The following is a 21,830-nucleotide window of genomic DNA, read 5'->3' as shown; positions in this document are numbered from 1 at the left end:
TAGGTACACCCACAGTGCTGTTACGAAGAAATTTCCAAGATTTTGACCCAGCAACAGTGCAGGAATGGTACAATATATAATAATTTTGAGGTTCAGATGAACTATGCATGAATAAAACAAAACGTTATTTACAGGTAAGCAAGTTTAACACTCTCTAAAACGTAAGAGGTTTGCTTATTCATCCCAATCTTGTTATTGTAAACCTCTTCCCAGAGGTGAGCTCGTCTTGACTACTCCTCTGAGAAGCTGGTGAACCAGAATTCTGGTTAATATGTTTCTTTCTCTGTGCTCTTAGCCTCTGTATGTTTCATCTTCAGACTTTGTCTTTGAACGTGTCAGCGATGCCACAGGGTTGTCACATGTAGTGTTGTCATACAGCTCTCTGAGTTGACTTCAATTCCATCTGAGAATCACACCATTGGGTGTCTGGACCTTATATGATCTGGGTTGGTGACATATACTCACACGTCTGCAGGATACTAAGTTCCCAATGCATGATGGAGGACTCTGACCTTCTGTCTTACTCACAATCAAGCCAGTTCTGGTCCTGCTTGTCTGTCATACGATGCCTTCATATTCCCTTGTTTGGAAAGCTTAGCAAAATGATGACTGGTAACATCACCAATCATCGGCAATCCCTCTGGCCTCTGGATACTTGCTGCAATGAATTGAAGTCCGAGGAGATACTACCGGTCATATCACCTCTTCGTGTCTTGACTCATAGCCTTTGTGTTGGCCTGTACATGGATGCACTCGACCTGGATATTTTCTACCATCTTCAGTGCGTTACTGACTTAATGTATTGTGACAATTCATAAACCTCGACATATGGGAAGTCCTGCAACAGCTGGTCCAGTTGTGTGAACGATATAGAAAATTTGTGGTAGCCATTCAGAGCTCCCACAGCTGCACTGCAAGGTTATCATTCCAATGCACTTGATTGGAGAACCATTGTAGACAGTCAGCCTAGCTGTGGTGGGTCACACCATAGATTCCCATTTCTTTAAGTACATGTCCTTCAGTATACAGATGGGCAGAATACTTGCACTTGCTCTGCTGTCAATTTTCACTCTGAGTTTATGCTTACCACTCTTCTGTGGACATATACTTAATCGCATTGACATGTTTATGCAAGTACATTCTTCATCTTTCTCTCTGCTGACCTGATGTACCTGCTTGTGCTTTTGTTGTGTGTTGGCATACCTAACTTTGCATTTGCTACCCTGTCTTGCATACGTTCTCTATTCATGTGATCTGTCACCATTCCTGTGTGCAATATCTGAGCTCTTCCTTCTGCACTGTCTTGCCACAAGCTTTGCATTGTTCCTGGTACGGCAGACAACTGCGAATTGGGTGAGTCAGGCCACATTTGCCACAAGGCTTAGCAGACTTTTGAGCCTTGGTTACCATACCAATTGGCATAGCCACCCCCAGTACTTGTAAGTGTTGGCATCCAGACATGATGGCTTCAAATTTCCTTCCATCATTAAGTAGGGTATCTATGGTGTGCCCTTTCTTCTTTATTAGCAGGTCTTTTTGAAAGGCTTCTGGTGGAGTAGACATGATTACTAGCTTGATAATCCCTTCCAACAATTCAATATCTGCAAAGTCACTTCTTGAGTTTTGTCTCAGCACCTTGCAACAAACTGGTCAACAGACTCTTGCCTTTGCTGGTGGGGCATAAACTCAAGCCTATGTATTCGGAAATTGACCTTTACCTTCAGTTGCTCCTCCAGGAATACCCATAGCTTGCCAGGGTCCTTCTAATCCTCAGCTCACAATCCCAATGTGATCTTGATTTTATAGCTTGCTTCTCTGGTTCACTCACTTCTCGATCCAGGAAACACAGTTCCATTTACTGGCCAAACGCGCCGACATCTTCCAATCCATAGTTGGACATTTGAATGTCATTTTTTTAATGATCCAAACTCTCTAGCAATTTAGGACTTTTCACAGTTTTCTTTTTCATAGACATACTTCTTTTACACGCTATCTGTTTTACAGGCTATCTGCTTTACAGGTCTTTCTGTTTTACAGGTCTTTCTGTTTTACAGGCTATCTGTTTTACAGGTCTTTCTGTTTTACAGGTCTTTCTGTTTTACAGGTCTTTCTGTTTTACAGGTCTTTCTGTTTTACAGGCTATCTGCTTTACAGGTCTTTCTGTTTTACAGGCTATCTGTTTTACAGGTCTTTCTGTTTTACAGGCTATCTGCTTTACAGGTCTTTCTGTTTTACAGGTCTTTCTGTTTTACAGGCTATCTGCTTTCCAGGTCTTTCTGTTATACAGGTCTTTCTGTTTTGCAGGCTATCTGCTTTACAGCTCTTTCTGTTTTACAGGCTATCTGCTTTACAGGTCTTTCTGTTTTACAGGCTATCTGTTTTACAGGTCTTTCTGTTTTACAGGCTATCTGCTTTACAGGTCTTTTTGTTTTACAGGCTATCTGCTTTACAGGTCTTTCTGTTTTACAGGCTATCTGCTTTACAGGTGTTTCTGTTTTACAGGCTATCTGCTTTACAGGTCTTTCTGTTTTACAGGTCTTTCTGTTTTACAGGCTATCTGCTTTACAGGTCTTTCTGTTTTACAGGTCTTTCTGTTTTACAGGCTATCTGTTTTACAGGTCTTTCTGTTTTACAGGCTATCTGCTTTACAGGTCTTTCTGTTTTACAGACTATCTGCTTTACAGGTCTTTCTGTTTTACAGGCTATCTGCTTTACAGGTCTTTCTGTTTTACAGGCTATCTGCTTTACAGGTCTTTCTGTTTTACAGGCTATCTGCTTTACAGGTCTTTCTGTTTTACAGACTATCTGCTTTACAGGTCTTTCTGTTTTACAGGTCTTTCTGTTTTACAGGCTATCTGCTTTACAGGTCTTTCTGTTTTACAGGTCTTTCTGTTTTACAGGCTATCTGCTTTACAGGTCTTTCTGTTTTACAGGCTATCTGCTTTACAGGTCTTTCTGTTTTACAGGCTATCTGCTTTACAGGTCTTTCTGTTTTACAGACTATCTGCTTTACAGGTCTTTCTGTTTTACAGGTCTTTCTGTTTTACAGGCTATCTGCTTTACAGGTCTTTCTGTTTTACAGGTCTTTCTGTTTTACAGGCTATCTGTTTTACAGGTCTTTCTGTTTTACAGGCTATCTGCTTTCCAGGTCTTTCTGTTTTACAGGTCTTTCTGTTTTGCAGGCTATCTGCTTTACAGGTCTTTCTGTTTTACAGGCTATCTGCTTTACAGGTCTTTCTGTTTTACAGGCTATCTGTTTTACAGGTCTTTCTGTTTTACAGGCTATCTGCTTTACAGGTCTTTTTGTTTTACAGGCTATCTGCTTTACAGGTCTTTCTGTTTTACAGGCTATCTGTTTTACAGGTCTTTCTGTTTTACAGGCTATCTGCTTTACAGGTCTTTCTGTTTTACAGGCTATCTGCTTTACAGGTCTTTCTGTTTTACAGGCTATCTGTTTTACAGGTCTTTCTGTTTTACAGGCTATCTGCTTTACAGGTCTTTCTGTTTTACAGGTCTTTCTGTTTTACAGGCTATCTGCTTTACAGGTCTTTCTGTTTTACAGGTCTTTCTGTTTTACAGGCTATCTGTTTTACAGGTCTTTCTGTTTTACAGGCTATCTGCTTTACAGGTCTTTCTGTTTTACAGACTATCTGCTTTACAGGTCTTTTTGTTTTACAGGCTATCTGCTTTACAGGTCTTTCTGTTTTACAGGCTATCTGCTTTACAGGTCTTTCTGTTTTACAGGTCTTTCTGTTTTACAGGCTATCTGCTTTACAGGTCTTTCTGTTTTACAGGTCTTTCTGTTTTACAGGCTATCTGTTTTACAGGTCTTTCTGTTTTACAGGCTATCTGCTTTACAGGTCTTTCTGTTTTACAGACTATCTGCTTTACAGGTCTTTCTGTTTTACAGGCTATCTGCTTTACAGGTCTTTCTGTTTTACAGGCTATCTGCTTTACAGGTCTTTCTGTTTTACAGGCTATCTGCTTTACAGGTCTTTCTGTTTTACAGGCTATCTGTTTTACAGGTCTTTCTGTTTTGCAGGCTATCTGCTTTACAGGTCTTTCTGTTTTACAGACTATCTGCTTTACAGGTCTTTCTGTTTTAGAGGTCTTTCTGTTTTACAGGCTATCTGCTTTACAGGTCTTTCTGTTTTACAGGTCTTTCTGTTTTACAGGCTATCTGTTTTACAGGTCTTTCTGTTTTACAGGCTATCTGCTTTCCAGGTCTTTCTGTTTTACAGGTCTTTCTGTTTTGCAGGCTATCTGCTTTACAGGTCTTTCTGTTTTACAGGCTATCTGCTTTACAGGTCTTTCTGTTTTACAGGCTATCTGTTTTACAGGTCTTTCTGTTTTACAGGCTATCTGCTTTACAGGTCTTTTTGTTTTACAGGCTATCTGCTTTACAGGTCTTTCTGTTTTACAGGCTATCTGTTTTACAGGTCTTTCTGTTTTACAGGCTATCTGCTTTACAGGTCTTTCTGTTTTACAGGCTATCTGCTTTACAGGTCTTTCTGTTTTACAGGTCTTTCTGTTTTACAGGCTATCTGCTTTACAGGTCTTTCTGTTTTACAGGTCTTTCTGTTTTACAGGCTATCTGTTTTACAGGTCTTTCTGTTTTACAGGCTATCTGCTTTACAGGTCTTTCTGTTTTACAGACTATCTGCTTTACAGGTCTTTCTGTTTTACAGGCTATCTGCTTTACAGGTCTTTCTGTTTTACAGGCTATCTGTTTTACAGGTCTTTCTGTTTTACAGGCTATCTGCTTTACAGGTCTTTCTGTTTTACAGGCTATCTGCTTTACAGGTCTTTCTGTTTTACAGGCTATCTGTTTTACAGGTCTTTCTGTTTTGCAGGCTATCTGCTTTACAGGTCTTTCTGTTTTACAGACTATCTGCTTTACAGGTCTTTCTGTTTTACAGGTCTTTCTGTTTTACAGGCTATCTGCTTTACAGGTCTTTCTGTTTTACAGGTCTTTCTGTTTTACAGGTTATCTGTTTTACAGGTCTTTCTGTTTTACAGGCTATCTGCTTTACAGGTCTTTCTGTTTTACAGGTCTTTCTGTTTTACAGGCTATCTGTTTTACAGGTCTTTCTGTTTTACAGGCTATCTGCTTTACAGGTCTTTCTGTTTTACAGACTATCTGCTTTACAGGTCTTTCTGTTTTACAGGTCTTTCTGTTTTACAGGCTATCTGCTTTACAGGTCTTTCTGTTTTACAGGTCTTTCTGTTTTACAGGTTATCTGTTTTACAGGTCTTTCTGTTTTACAGGCTATCTGCTTTACAGGTCTTTCTGTTTTACAGGTCTTTCTGTTTTACAGGCTATCTGTTTTACAGGTCTTTCTGTTTTACAGGCTATCTGCTTTACAGGTCTTTCTGTTTTACAGGCTATCTGTTTTACAGGTCTTTCTGTTTTACAGGCTATCTGTTTTACAGGTCTTTCTGTTTTACAGGTCTTTCTGTTTTACAGGCTATCTGCTTTACAGGTCTTTCTGTTTTACAGGCTATCTGTTTTACAGGTCTTTCTGTTTTACAGGCTATCTGCTTTACAGGTCTTTCTGTTTTACAGGCTATCTGTTTTACAGGTCTTTCTGTTTTACAGGCTATCTGCTTTACAGGTCTTTCTGTTTTACAGGCTATCTGCTTTACAGGTCTTTCTGTTTTACAGACACAGCTTCTTTTTTCTTATTTAGACAGATTGGTTTTCTGCAGGCCTGCTTTTTTTGTTTACACAGATCATCTTTTTTTAACTCCTCAGTTACTGAAGCAGTCCTTGCCATCTACAAGATGCACTGAAGCAACGCACTGAGGCTCCTTAGACAGCACCTCCCAAACCCGCGAACTCTACCAACTAGAAGGACAAGGGCAGCAGATGCATGGGAACGCTACCACCTGCACGTTCCCCTCTAAGTCACACACCATCCTGACTTGGAACTATATCACTGGTCCTTCACTGTCACTGGGTCAAAATCCTGGAACTCCCTACCGAACAGGTGGATCTACCCCATATGGACTACAGCAGTTCAAGAAGGCAGCTCACCATCACCTTCTCAAGGGCAATTAGGGATGAGTAATAAATGTGACCTAGCCAGCGATGCCCACATCCCACAAATGAATAAATAAAAAATAATTAAATCAGGACCAAATTAACAGTCAGTGGACAAATGTGGGTTAATTAAGGAAAGCCAGCATAGATTTGTTAAGTGAAAATCATGTTTAACTAACTTGCTGGAGTTTTTTGAAGGGGTAACAGAGAGGGTTGGTGACGGCAATGCTGTTGAGGTGGTATACATGGACTTTCAAATGGCGTTTGATACAGTGCCACACAACAGACTAGTGAGCAAAGTTATAGCTCGTGGAATAAAAGGGACAGTGGCAACCTGGTTATGGAATTGGCTGAGTGACAGGAAACAAAGAGTCGTGGTTAATGGATGTTTTTCAGGCTGGAGAAAGATTTGTAGTGGAGTTCCCCAGGGATCAGCTTTGGGACCCTTGCTTTTCCTGATATATATTAGACCTAGACCTTGGTGTACCGGGCACAATTTCAAAGTTTATAGATGACACTAAACTTGGAACAATTCAGAACTGTGAGGAGGATAGTGTCGAACTTCAAAAGGACATAGGCAAGTTGGTGGAATGGGCAGACAGGTGGCAGATGAATTTCAATGCAACAAAATATAAAGTGATTCATTTTGTTAGGAAGAACAATATAAAATAAAGGGTACAATTCGAAAAGGAGCAGAGGGACCTGGGTGTATATGTGCATAAGTCATTGAAGGTGGCAGGACAGGTTAATAAAGCATACGGTATCATGGGCTTTATTAATAGGGGCAAAGAGTACAAGAGCAAGGAAGTTATGTTGAACTTGTTGAACATCTCCCCTTGACATGCAATGGCATTACCATCGCTGAATCCCCCACTATCAACATCCTAGGGGCTACCAGTGACCAGAAACTGAGTAATCATATAAATACCGTGGCTACAAGAGCAGGTCAGAGTCCAGGAATCCTGTGGCAAGTAACTCACCTCCTGACTCCCCAAAGCCTGTCTACCATCTACAAGATACAAGTCAGGAGTGTGATGGAATACTCTCCACTTGCCTGGATGGATGCAGCTCCAACAACACTCAAGAAGCTCGACACCATCAAGGACAAAGCAGCCCTCTTGATTGGCACCCCATCTACAAACATTCACTCCCTCCACCACTGACGCACAGTGGCAGCAGTGTGTACCATCTACAAGATGCACTGCAGCAACACACCAAGGCTCATTCGACAGCACCTTCCAAACCCGGGACCTCGACCACCTCGAAGGACAAGAGCAGCAGATGCATGCGAACATCACCACCTGAATGTTCCTCTCCAAGTCACACACCATCCTGACTTGGAATTATACCACTGTTCCTTCACTGACACTGGGTTAAAATCCTGGAACTCCCTTCCTAACAGCACTGTAGGTCTACCTACCTCACACGGACTGCAGCGGTTCAAGAAGGCAGCTCACCACCACCTTCTCAAAGGCAATTAGGGATGGGCAATAAATGCTGGCCTGGCCAGTGACGCCCACATCCCATGAATGATTAAAAAATAAACACTAGTTTGGTCTCAGCTGGAGTATTGCATCTAGTTCTGGGCGCCGCACGAAAGATGTGAGGGCATTGGAGAGAGTACAGAAAACAGTCATGAGAATGGTTCCAGGGATGAGCAACTTCAGTTATGAAGATAGATTGGAGAAGTTAGGACTGTTTTCCTTGGAGAAGAGAAGGCTGAGAGGTGATTTGATAGAAGTATTCAAAATCATGAGGGGTCTGGACAGAATAGTTAGAGGGAAACTGTTCTCACCCATGAAAGGATCAAGATCGAGAGGGCACAGACTAAAAGTATTTGGTCAGAGAAGCAAAAGTGACATGAGGAAAAGCTTTTACACACAGCGAGTGGTTAAGGTCTGGAATATGCTGCCTGAGAACGTGGTGGAGGCAGGTTCAATTGAAGCATTCAAAAGGGAATTAGACAGTTATATGAAAGGGAAGAATGTGCAGGGTTATGGGGAGAAGGTGAGGGAAATGGCATTAGGTGAATTGCTCATTTGGAAAGCCAGCGCAGACATGATGGGCCCAATGGCCTGCTCCCGCACTGTAACAATTCTGTGATTCTGTGATATACCACCTAAAGCAGGCAGGGGGAGTCAACTGGTAGGATTTAAATTATGACCGGGGACATAAAATATCCTTGGACTCATTTCTAACTCATCCCGCTTATCCACAGACTCAAAACCTGCCTGCAGTTACCATCAATTGTAATGATGGTTGTTGAGTAATGAATTTTGTCCACGGCACCAGAGGGAGCTCTGCTGCTACTTTTTTCCAAATAGTGCTGTGTCCTTTTACAACCCAACTGTGGGAATGGCTGCTGCAGGAACACGGAGCAGAGATCGAGGGGGAGGGGGAGAAAGAGACAGAGAGAGGGAGAGAGAGATAGAGAGTGGGAGAGAGACAGAGAGAGGGAGAGAGAGATAGAGAATGGGAGAGAGAGACAGAGAGAAGGAGAGAGACAGACAGAGTGGGGGAGGAGAGGGACAGAGTGGGGGAAAGAGAGACAGAGAGAGGGAGAGAGACAGAGACAGAGAGAGGGAGAGAGTGAGACAGAGTGGGGGAAGAGAGGGACTGAGTGGCATGGGGAGAGACAGAGAGAGACAGAGAGAGGGAGAGAGAGATAGAGAGGGAGGAGAGAGAGACTGAGGGGGAGACAGAAATTGAGAGGGGGAGACAGAGAGAGGGAGAGAGTGACAGAGTCGGGAAGAGAGGGGGAGAGAGGGTGAGAGAGATGGGGAGGAGAGAGGGACAGCGAGAATTGTGGAGAGAGGGACAGAGAGAGGGACAGAGAAAGGTGAGAGAAAGGGACAGAAGGGGGAGAGGGAAAGAGTGGGGGGAGAGAGGGACCGAGAGGGGGTGAATGAGGGACAGAGAGTGGGGCGGGGCAGAGGGCCAGAGAGAAAGGGGGAAGAGAGGAACGGGAGACAGAAAGGTGGGGAGAGAGACAGAAAGAGGGAGGAGAGAGCAACAGAGAGCGGACAGAGGGGCAGAGTGAGGGGGGAGAGAAAGAGAGAGACAGAGAGGAGAGAGGGAGAGCCAGACAGTCATTTATTTACAGCACAGAAGGAGGTCATTTGACCCATTGAGTCCATGTCGGCTCTCCTCGGAGCTATGTAGTTAGTCCCTAGCTTGACCCATAGCATCAGCTGGCCATCCAACTTCCTCTTGAAATCAGTGATTGTCTTTGCTCCCACCACCCTTGTGGGCAGTGAGTTCCAGGTCATTACCACCCGCTGTGTAAAAAAGTGCTTCCTCATATTCCCCCTATCTTTTGCCCAAAACGGTATCCCCTAGTCCTAGAGGGGGGAAAGGGGAGGGAAACAGAGACAGTAACATACACAAAAAAGCACAAGGAGAAGGGGGAGAGAGCTCAAGATCTTTCCTGACAGATAGATATCTATCCAGAATATTCTGCATTGCCACATCAAGTGTGCGGGCAGAAACTGACTACTTATTAAAACAAAAACAAAGCCAGTCTGTCACTAAATCAGTTTTCAATATAGTGACGAGAAAGTAAGTCAATAAATTAGTCTTCTCAGTTAAAGCTTCTTCACAAAAATACACATTTGTTGTTGTTTTGACAGTAGGATAAATGTTTAATGATTTATCTTTCCGAAATTGTCTCACCGGCCTTCTATGTAAGACAAAAATTGTAATGTAGCCCCCCATGCAAAAAGGTTGGACCAGCGTGATATAGTACATGAGATGGATGATAGTGAAATTAACTCACCAGTCAGAGCACTCAGTGACAATAATCCACTTGATGGAAACTCAGGCCATTCATTGATCAGAAGTCACCTTGTTCACACTGGCACATTCCCAACTCTTTCCTGAGCTGCTTTTCAATACTCCATTCTTCTTAAAGTTGCCTGACCACTTTCTGCATTCCTCAGCATCTCTCTAAAGGTTAGAAGGATGATTGATCTCTTCCACTAACACAAGTCACAGTGTTCTGATGGCTGCAGCTTACAAATAATTCTCCACAGGACTTCTTCCAGCATCCCCTTTGTCTTTGATCAAATTGTTTTTTTAACAGAAATACAAGGTATCTTAGTTTGGTTTTCCATATCATTTCCTTCCCCTGATAGGCAGCTCTCTATCAACCACATTGGCTATGGGTTAAGCAAGTCATGACCAGCATTTGACCTTTGTTGTTAAATGTTAACCCTTCCCTTCTCCCTAACTACTATCGACAGCAGTGAGCTAGCTATGCTCATGTGGGAGGTGCCACTCTACTGACTTCAGGGAAACCACATCTGATTCCAGGCATCGATGGCACAAAATCAGCCTTCATGCCAACCTACTAAGTGACACTGCCCACTATCCTATGACATTACAGGCAACAGGGCACTGGCCTTTGAACCATTTAAAATTGGAAACTCTCCCAATTTATTTTTGCTATCAAATTTCCAAATGTACAGTTTTATTGCCTCAGTTTCTAGTTATGAAGCATTGCCAGCTCTCTCCATACAATAATGCCTATTGGGGCAAGTGATAAACATTAACCCACATGCTATCTGTTGACTCAATCAAATGCATCATTTCTCAGGAAATCAGTAATGTATTAATGCAAAATTATACACAGCAAAAACCAAATCAACAAGAGCTCCAAAGGAGAAGATTGTTACTTCTGACAGTTTTACATATCATTTCCTACGTTGGCAGGAAACTCTCCACCAGCAACATTGGCTATAGGCCAAGTGAGTCGAGGCCAATATTAGATCTATGTTGTTAGATGTTAATCCTCCCCTTCCCCCAACTACAGCTGGTGGTAATGTTGGTAGCCACATAGATATGTGGCCTCAGATGAATACAGCCTGGTTGATTTTACCTCCAATTAAGTAAATGGAAAGAAGGCTGGGCAGGTTCTGCAGCTGAGATGCATTCCACTCTGCTTAACACCCAGACGGTCAAGAGCAACTTCTGCCACAAAGACTTGAATGCAATTCTGATCAATCGGTACAAACTTCAAATGCGAGCAAGAAACATATTTTCTGTTGCTCCCTTCATGTTAGGAAGTCTTTACAGAGCATTTTAAGCTTAAAAGGCCACAACACTGAATAAAACAATGTGAGCATATTTCTTACCTACACTTAGTCTGAGGGTTTCATAATATGAACTTACAGCAACTCCGTTTTCTAAGAAGGGAAGGATTTTGTTAACTAGCATGACCAAATTTGGGGAACAGATGAAACATGCTACTTCCGTATAGTTCTCTAAGTCTTTGTGTTGCTTTCACAATGTCTTTTCACCGAAAAAGGATCACTGGCTCAAATTTTTAAAATATCTTGGCGTCGGCTCTGAGCCAAATCCATTGAGGATATAGAATGTAAAGTTTGTTTTTAAGATAGAACACATATTTCTGCAGCAGTTCCCAATTCCCCCATTCCACCCTTCATAACTTGAAGTAATTCCAAATCTTTGCTGCCCGTGTCTTAATTCACACCAGGTTCCGTTCCCCTATCCCCCCTGTGCTCACTGACTGACATTGGCTCCCAGTGAAGCAACATCATAACTTGAATATTTTCATCTTTGCTTTCAAATCCCTCCATGGCCTTGCCCATCCCTAACTCTGTAAACTCCTCCAGACCTAGAAACCTCCAAGATTTCTGCACTCATCTAATTCTGGCATCTTGAGGATCCTGATTTTAATCGCTCCACCATTGATGACCGTGCCTTTAGTTGCCTAGGCCCCAAGCTCTGGAATTCCCTCCCTATACCTCTCTACCTCTCTTTCCTCCTCCTTTAAGGTGCTCCTTAAAACCTACCTCTTTGATCAAGCTTTTGGTCAACTGACCGAATATCTCCTTATTTGGCTCAGTGTCAGATTTTGTTTTCTAATGCTACTGTGAAGCACATTGGAATGTTTTATTACATTAAAGGTACTATATAAATATAAGTTGTTGTAGCAGCTCCTTTTACCCAGATACCACCACGAAAGTAAAAAAGAACAAAAGATTGATTTGACATCCCAATTAATACATTTTGTATTTGAGTCCAACCCAAAGATCGCAACAAAATCTAACCCATCCCAACCTAACCCAACTCAATGTGTTCCAATATGCCCAACACAATCCAACCAAGTCCATCTCATCCTAACCCAAACACAGACCATTCCATTCCAATTTGACTCAGCCATCTCAACCCAATACAACCAAACCCAGCCTATCAACACTTATCCCACTGCCCTACTCTGTCGCACTAGCCCTGTAACAAAATAACACTAATCCCACTGCCTACTCTCTCCCACTAGCCCTGTATCAATTCAACATTAATCCCAGTGCCCCAGTCTCTCCTACTAGCCCTGTATCAATTCAACACTAATCCCACTGCCCACTCTCTTCCACTGGCCCTGTATCAAAACAACACTAATCCCACTGCCCACTCTCTTCCACTGGCCCTGTATCAATACAACACTAATCCCTCTGCCCATTCTCTCCCACTAGCCCTGTATCATGACAATACAAATCCCACTGCCCACTCTCTCCCACTAGCCCTGTATCAGTTCAACACTATTCCCACTGCCCAGTCTCTCCCACTACCCCTGTATCAGTTCAACACTATTCCCACTGCCCAGTCTCTCCCACTACCCCTGTATCAGTTCAACACTATTCCCACTGCCCCAGTCTCTCCCACTACCCCTGTATCAGTTCAACACTAATCCCACTGCCCAGTCTCTCCCACTACCCCTGTATCAGTTCAACACTATTCCCACTGCCCAGTCTCTCCCACTAGCCCTGTATCAAGTCAAAAATAATCCCACTGCCCCAGTCTCTCCCACAAGCCCTGTATCAATTCAACACTAAGCCCACTGCCCACTCTCTCCCACTAGCCCTACATCAATTCAACATGAATCCCACTGCCCCACTCTCTCCTACGAGCCCTATATCAATTCAATACTAAGCACAGCGCCCACTTTTTCCTCATAGCCCTGCATCAATTCAACACTAATCCCACCGCTCCAGTCACTCCCACCAGCCTTGTATCAATTCAACACGAATCTCACTGCCCACTCTCTACCACTAGCCCTGTATCAATGCAACACTAATCCCATTGCCAACTCTCTCCCACTAGCCCTGTATCACAGAATCACAGAATAATACAGTGCAGAAGTGGCCCTTCGGCCCATCGAGCCTGCACCAATGCATTAAAACACCTGACCTGTCTACCTAATACCATTTGCCAGCACTTGGCCCATAGCCTTGAATGTTATGACGTGCCAAGTGCTCATCCAGGTACTTTTTAAATGATGTGAGGCAACCTGCCTCTACCACCCTCCCAGGCAGGGTATTCCAAACCATCACCACTCTCTGGGTAAAAAATGTCTTCCTCAAATCCCCCTTAAATCTCCCGCCCCTCACCTTAAACTTGTGACCCCTCGTAATTGACCCTTCAACTAAGGGGAACAGCTGCTCCCTATCCACCCTGTCCATGCCCCTCATAATCTTGTACACCTCGATCAGGTCACCCCTCAATCTTCTCTGCTCCAGTGAAAACAACCCAAGCCTATCCAACCTCTCTTCATAGCTTAAATGTTCCATCCCAGGCAACATCCTAGTGAATCGCCTCTGCACCCCCTCCTGTGCAATCACATCCTTCCTATATTGTGGCGACCAGAATTGCACACAGTACTCCAGCTGTGGCCTTACCAAAGTTCTGTACAACTCCAACATGATCTCCCTGCTTTTGTAATCTATGCCTCGATTGATAAAGGCAAGTGTCCCATATGCCTTTTTCACCACCCTATTAACCTGCCCTTCTGCCTTCAGAGATCTTTGGACAAACACGCCAAGGTCCCTTTGTTCCTCAGAACTTCCCAGTGTCAGGCCATTCATTGAGTATTTCCGTATCACTTTACTCCTTCCAAAGTGTATCACCTCACACTTTTCAGCGTTAAATTCCATCTGCCACTTTTCTGCCCATTTGACCATCCCGTCTATATCTTCCTGTTACCTAAGGCACTCCACCTCACTGTTAACCACTCGGCCAATCTTTGTGTCATCCACGAACTTACTGATCCTACCCCCCACATAGTCATCAATGTCGTTTATATAAATGACAAACAATAGGGGACCCAGCACAGATCTCTGTGGTACACCACTGGACACTGGCTTCCAGTCACTAAAACAGCCGTCTGTCATCACTCTCTGTCTCCTACAGCTAAGCCAATTTTGAATCCACCTTATCGAGTTACCTTGTATCCCATGTGCATTTGCTTTCTTGATAATTCTCCCATGTGGGACCTTGTCAAAGGCTTTGCTGAAATCCATGTAAACTACATCAACTGCACTACCCTCATCTACACACCTGGTCACATGCTCAAAAAATTCAATCAAATTTGTTAGGCATGACCTCCCTCTGACAAAGCCATTCTGACTATTCCTAATTAAATTTTGCCTCTCCAAGTGGGGATAGATTCTCTCCTTCAGAATTTTCTCCAATAGTTTCCCTATCACTGACGTGAGACTCAGTGGTCTATAGTTTCCTGGCTTATCTCTACAACCTTTCTTAAATAGTGGGACCACATTAGCTGTTCTCCAGTCCTCTGGCACCTCCCCCGTGGCCAGAGAGGAATTAAAAATTTGGGTCAGAGCCCCTGCAATCTCCACCCTCGCCTCCCACAGCATCCTGGGACACAAATCGTCCGGACCTGGAGATTTTAAGTCATCCAAAACCTCCAATCCCTTGTCACTCCCTATGACAATTTGCTCAAGAACCTCACAGTCTCTCTCTACATCCATATCTACATCCTCTTTCTCTTGGGCGAAGACAGATGTGAAGTATTCGTTCAACACCCTACCAATGTCCTCTGGCTCCACCCACAAATTTCCCCCTTGGTCCCGAATGGGTCTTACTCTTTCCCTGGTATTCCTCTTCCCATTGATATACTTATAGAATATCTTGGGATTTTCACTACTTTTACCAGCCAGAGCTTTCTCATATTCCCTCTTTGCTCTCCTAATTGCTTTCTTAAGTTCCATCCTACACTTTCTGTACTCCACTAATGCTTCCATTGATTTGCTCTCCTTGTATTTGCTAAAAGCCTCTCTTTTCCTTCTCATCGTACCCTGAATGTTTCTGGTCATCCATGGTTCTCTGGGCTTGTTGCTCCTACCTATTACCCTAGAGAGAACATGTTAGGCCTGTACCCTCCCCATTTCCTTTTTGAATGTCCCCCACTGCTCTTCTGTAGATTTCCCGACAAGTAACTCTTTCCAGTCTACCTTGGCCAGATCCTGCCTTATTTTACTAAAATTCGCTTTCCCCCAATCCAGAACCTTTTTTTGCAACTTGTCTATTTCTTTCTCCATAACAAGCTTAAATTGTACCATGTTGTGGTTGCTATCGCAAAAATGCCCCCCCACCAACACACCAACCACCTGTCCGGCTTCATTTCCCAGAATTAGGTCCAGCACTGCACCCTCCCTTGTTGGATCCTCTACATATTGAGCTAAAAAGTTCTCCTGTATACATTTTAGAACTCCACTCCATCTAAGCCCTCAATACGATGACTATCCCAATTAATGTTGGAAAAGTTGAAATCACCTAATATAATTACTCTATTATTTTTACACACCTCTGCAAATTGCGTACATATTTGCTCCTCAATTTCCCGCTGACTATCTGGGGGTCTATAATAAACACCTAGCAATGTGGCTGTCCCTTTTTTATTCCTAAACTCTACCCATAAAGCTTCATTTGATGCCCCCTCCAAGAAATCATCTCTCCTTACTACAGTAACTGACTCCTGAACTAATATTGCAGTGACCCCTCCTCTTTTACCCCTCCTCTGTCACGCCTGAAGATTCTATATGCCGGGATTTGAGCTGCCAATCCTGCCCCTCCCTCAACCATGTCTCCATGATGGCTACTATATCACAATTCCACGTGTCAATCATTGCCCTTAACTCATCCATTTTACCTGCAATACTCCTGGCATTAGGTAGAGGCCTTCCATCCTGGTCTTACTCCCTTGAAAATCACTTGCGCTGTATTCCCTCTGACTTGTTCACTTTCCTGTGTTTCGCTGTGTCCCTATTCTGCTTCGGAGTCTGCATCCCCTCCCCCTGCCAAATTAGTTTAAACTCCTCCCAACAGCACGAGCAAACCCGCCAGCAAGGATGTTAGTCCCCCTCTGGCTCAGATGTAGACCGTCCCGCTTGTACAGGTCCCACCTTCCCCAGAAACGGTCCCAGTGGTCCAGGAATCTAAAACCCTCCCTCCTACACCAACTCTTCAGCCACGCATTCATCTGTGCTATTCTCTTATTTCTATACTCTCTAGCACGTGGCACTGGGAGTAATCCAGAGATTACAACCTGCAAGGTCCTGCTTTTTAATCTACTGCCTAACTCCCTGAATTCTTGATGCAAGACGTCATCCCTCTTTCTACCTATGTCATTGGTACCAACATGTACCATGATCTCTGCCTTATCACCCTCTCCCTTCAGGATGCCCTGCAGCTGTTCAGTGACATCCCGGACCCTGGCACGAGGGAGGCAACACACCATGCTGGATCACATTGACGGCCACAGTAGCGCCTAACTGTTTCCCTGACTATAGAATCCCCTATTACTATTGCTCTTCCTCTCTTTCCCCCTTCCTGTGCAGACAGTCTGCTTGTGATGCCAGAAGTTTGGCTCTGTCCGCACTCCCTGGAGGAACCAGCCTTATCAGCCTCCAAAATGGAATACCGATTTGCAAGCGGGACCCCAGGGGACTCCTGAACTACCTGCCTGTTTCTCTTGGACTGCCTGGTGGTCACCCATTCCCTTCCTTCCTCAAGTCCCTTCCGCTGTGGTGTGACCACATCTCTAAACGTGCTATCCACAATGCTCTCAGACTCGCGGATGCTCCACAGTGTTTCCAGCCGCCGTTCCAGCTCTGAAACCCGAGCTTCCAGGGGCTGCAGCTGGACACACTTCCTGCACACATGCTGGTCCCGGGGACTGGAAATGTTCCCGGATTCCCATATGCAACAAGAGGAGCAAACCACGGCTTTAAGCTCTCCTGCCATGATTAAACCCTTTAAATTTAAAACTTTAGAAGATTATGATCAATTCAACTCGAATCCCACTGCCGACTCTCTCTATCGAGACCTGTCACTTATTTTGTTCAGATGAAACAGGCATAATGTTTGTAGATATTCTTACTGTCAATAAAGATCAGGGCCCTGTGCATTAAAACAGATCTAGCAATGCAAAACTGGGTATCCATGAGGCGCTGTGGGCCATCAGCAGCAGCAGAATTGTACTCAACCACAATCTGTAACCTCATGGCCCAGCACATCCCTCACTCTACCATTACCATCAAGCCAGGAGACCAACCCTGGTTCAATGGAGAGTGCAGGAGGGCATGCCAGGAGGAGCACCAGGCAGACCACAAAATGAGGTATCAACCTGGTGAAGCTACAACCCAGGACTACTTGCATGTCAAACTGCGTAAGCAGCATGCGATAGACAGAGCTAAGCAATCCCATAACCAATGGATCAGATCTCAACTCTGCAGTCCTGTCACATCCAGCCGTGAATGGTGGTGGACAATTAAACAACTAACTGGAGGAGGTGGGTCCACAAATATCCCCATCCTCAATGATGGGGGAGCCCAAGAACATCAGTGCGAAAGATAAGGCTGAAGCATTTGAAATCTTCAGCCAGAAGTGCCGAGTTGATGATTCATCTTGGCCTCCTCCTGAATCCCCAGCATCACAGATGCCAGACTTCAGCCAATTCGATTCACACCGCGTGACATCAAGAAACGACTGAAGGCACTGGATACTGTAAAAGCTATGGGCCCTGACAATATTCCGGCAATAGTACTGAAGACCTGTGCTACAGAACTTGCCGCGCCCCTAGCCAAGCTGTTCCAGTACAGCTACAACACTGGCATCTACCCTGCAATGTGGAAAATTGCCCAGGTATGTCCTGTACACAAAAAGCAGGACAAGTCCAACCCGGCCAATTACCGCCCCATCAGCCTACTCTCAATCATCAGTAAAGTGATGGAAGGTGTCATCAACAGTACCATCAAGCGGCACTTGCTTAGCAATGACCTGCTCAGTGACGCTCAGTTTCGGTTCCGCCAGGGCCACTCAGCTCCTGACCTCATTACAGCCTTGGTTCAAACATGGACAAAAGAGCTGAACTCAGGAGGTGAGGTGAGAGTTACTGCCCTTGACATCAAGGCAGCATTTGACCGAGTATGGCTTCAAGGAGCCTTAGCAAAACTGAGGTCAATGAGAATCAGGGGAAAACTCTCCGCTGGCTGGAGTCATACCTAGCGCAAAGGAAGATGGTTGTGGTTGTTGGAGGTCAATTATCTGAGCTCCAGGACATCACTGCAGGAGTTCCTCAGGGTAGTGTCCTAGGCCCAACCATCTTCAGCTGCTTCATCAATGACCTTCCTTCAATTATAGGGTCAGAAGTGGGGATGTTCGCTGATGGTTGCACAATGTTCAGCACCATTCGTGACCCCTCAGATACTGAAGCAGTCCGTGTAGAAATGCAGCAAGACCGGGACAATATCCAGGCTTGGGCTGAGAAGTGGCAGGAAACATTCGCGCCACACAAGTGCCAGGCAATGACCATCTCCAACAAGAGAGAATCTAACCATATCCCCTTGACATTCAAAGGCATTACCATCGCTGAATCCCCCACTATCAACATCCTAGAGGCTACCATTGACCAGAAACTGAACTGGAGTAGCCATATAAATACCATGACTACAAGAGCAGGTCAGAGGCTAGGAATCCTGAGGTGAGTAACTCACCTCCTGACTCCCCAAAGCCTGTCCACCATTTACAAGGCACAAGTCAGGAGTGTGATGGAATAATCTTCACTTGCCTGGATGGGTGTAGCTCCAACAACACTGAAGTAGCTCGACACCATCCAGGACAAAGCAGCCTGCTTGATTGGCACCCCATCTACAAACATTCACTCCCTCCACCACCGACACACAGTGGCAGCAGTGTGTACCATCTACAAGATGCACTGCAGCAATGCACCAAGGCTCCTTCGACAGCACCTTCCAAACCCATGACCTCTACCAACTAGAAGGACAAGGGCAGCAAATACATGGGAACATCACCATCTGCAAGTTCGCCTCCAAGTCACACACCATCCTGACTTGGAACTATATCGCCGTTCCTTCACTGTCGCTGGGTCACGTACCTACCCCACATGGACTGCAGCGGTTCAAAAAGGCAGCTCACCACCACCTTCTCAAGTGCAATATGGGATGGGCAATAAATGCTGGCCTGGCCAGCGACGCCCACATCCCATGAATGAATAAAAAAAATGTAGCTTCCAGTGCGCACAAATGCATCACCCTGTGAGACCTACTGTTATGACCAAATGTCTTTTGCAATCTTTACCTGGTCTTAATGTAACAGGGTTTAATTTTTAAACACATTGTGTTTTGAGCTCCCCTTTGTGAATTCATGTTCACAAGTTTCCAATTATACGGCAAAGAAATGAGCACAAACAAGCTTTCTTTGGTTTAAAGCAGAAAGATGAAATTTATTAAACCTTAAACTTAAACTCTCATGCAGTTAACGCCTATGGATGTACGACACGTCCACACAGTAGCAGGTACACGCGAAACATACATGCAAATAAGGACAGAAAAGAGCCAAAGAAATGATAAGTAGAACAGTTTCAAGAAATATCTTGTTACTGTTTCTGAAACTCACTGTCGTCCTTGACTGAAGATATGGTCTTGCGTTTCGTTGGGGCTCAGTATTCGTCTTGAACCTTGTCCACCTCGGAGACTGTTCTCTCTTTGAGTTTACATGTCTTCACAAGATTCAGTTCCATGGGAAAACGATGGAGGCAGACAGACTGGAAAGGAGATGTTCTCAGTCCATGAGCACACGGCTTTCTCTGAGTTCAAATCCTTTGTTGGAAGTACAAATTCAAAACCTCCAGCCAGTTAGTCATGTGACTTAACTGGTCTGACCATTTTTGTGTATTGGGGAAGCAATTACTGGATCTCCATTGTTCCAACATTGTACTATGCAAATGTCCTTCCAGTCAGGCTTGCAATTTTAAGTTTTTGTTCATGTGGCGAAATAATGTGTACCTCAGTCTAGGCGGGTGCGCATTGTCTGACACCTCCACACCCAGGGGAATGAAATGTGATTTGAAGATAAACAACGTATTTCATTACAGAGTTTGAGGGAAATATAAGATACAGAAAGAAAACCATGCCTTTCTCTCATTCATTTACCAAGCTTGAAACTCAATAAAAATGGTCTGTTCTGGGTGCCAGGGGTGCTTTAATTGCCCCTTTTTTTCCCTTCAGGAGAGTCAGTAGGGGGGGTGGGTCTATCCTGAACTCAGTCATGCAAAGACTTTTGGCTTCAAGGGACGGGCGGTTCCCTTTTCCTCTGACTGTGGGAAAATAGCCTTTGTTCCTCTCACCATTGTTCTCTAGGATGCTCCTACCTGCAGGTAGTGCAGACTTAACTGTGTTCTCCTGTGACACTTGGACCAGGTGAGGCATCACCCTCATGGTTTCTCTGCCCCATAGATGTCTCTCTTTGTCTCTGCAGGTTCCTGTAAACTCTGGTGGGGGGCTTCTAAAGTCTGCATTTAAATAGGAAGATGAGGGGTCTAACTTTTCACATTTTTCAGGGTTGGTTGACCAGACAGTCTGGGTTTTAATCTGGGATTCTTCCCGGAGTTCCTTTAACCTGCTCTCTTGGTCACTTTTTCCCCTTCTCTTTCTAAACTTTTGCCAGCCGGGTGCCTGCCTGTCCCCTTTTGTTCTTGATAGCGGTCCCTTACAGTTCACCAGTCCTCTGCTGGAGGGTCCTCCTAACACTGGTACAGGACTTAGGGGGGCAGGTTTCACTGTAGGTTGGGGTTTCCCCTCAACCTGGCACATGTGACAACTCCTGCAGTACTCCACCACATCTTTGTGGAGTTTTGGCCAGTCAAACTGCTGCCTTAAGCGGGTTTTGGTCTTTCGCATACCAGAATGTACAGCCACTGTAGTCTCATGAGCCCTTCTGAATATTTCTCTCCGGTACCTCTGCAGCACCACTAACTGGTGAACTACAGTCCATCCTTGCTCTCAGATCTGTGAGGAGAACTCCATTTCCTCATCAGTACCTATTCTTTAAATAGTAGCAATCAGGGACTCCCTCTGCTTCACTTTCAGACTGGGCAGCCTGTGCTAACTCTTGCAATACTGGGTTAGCTCGCTGAGCCTCACCTAGGGAAAATCCATTTAATTCATTCCCTAGGTCTCCTAACTTTCCAAAGAAAGTCTTGGACAGGCAGACCTCATGGTCATCTGCCTGCAGTGCCAATTCATTCTCCTCAGGAGGAGCTGGTTTGATCATGGACTGATCCACTACACATTCAAGAAAACTACAGGGGACTGTCTCCTGCCACTGCCCTGTCTCTCTGACCTCCTGTGGTCTTTCTTTCACTACTTGGGGGGGGGGGGGCTACCACCTTCACCCCAGCAGATCATTACCTAGGAGCAAGTCAACCTCATCCACAGGCAAACTAGAGACAATCCCTACGGTTATCGGTCCCGAAACTAGGTCGCACTCCAGGTGCACCCGGTGTATAGGTACAGACATACACTGCCCTCCAATACCATTCACCACCATTTTGGTATTCACTGCACTGACTGGGGGAAAGGTCAGGCCTTTTCCCAGTAAAAGGGATCTGGTGGTCCCCTGTGTCCCTGAGAATTGCTATGGGCTTGCTGGCCCCACTCGAGGGATAGGG

The 21,830-nt window shown here is 44.7% G+C and overlaps 1 protein-coding gene across 5 annotated transcripts in view; it reads right to left on the bottom strand.

The window, feature by feature from the left end:
- Window positions 1-11,254, bottom strand: part of LOC137379127 (adhesion G protein-coupled receptor G3-like) — a 269,576-nt gene extending 258,322 nt beyond the window's left edge. The window contains exon 1 of one of the 5 annotated variants that reach the window (XM_068049842.1): window positions 11,176-11,254. The gene's annotated coding sequence lies outside the window, so the exon portion shown is untranslated. Of the gene's footprint in view, window positions 1-9,818; window positions 10,197-11,175 lie in introns of those variants that run through there. The other 4 variants (XM_068049843.1, XM_068049845.1, XM_068049841.1 and 1 more) reach the window with 4 other exon arrangements.
- Between the last annotated feature and the right edge of the window lie 10,576 nt (window positions 11,255-21,830).

The sequence above is a fragment of the Heterodontus francisci genome, chromosome 17, assembly GCF_036365525.1.
Source record: "Heterodontus francisci isolate sHetFra1 chromosome 17, sHetFra1.hap1, whole genome shotgun sequence".
In the NCBI taxonomy this organism is placed as follows: domain Eukaryota; kingdom Metazoa; phylum Chordata; class Chondrichthyes; order Heterodontiformes; family Heterodontidae; genus Heterodontus; species Heterodontus francisci.
This window is presented reverse-complemented; position numbering and strand designations above follow the sequence as displayed.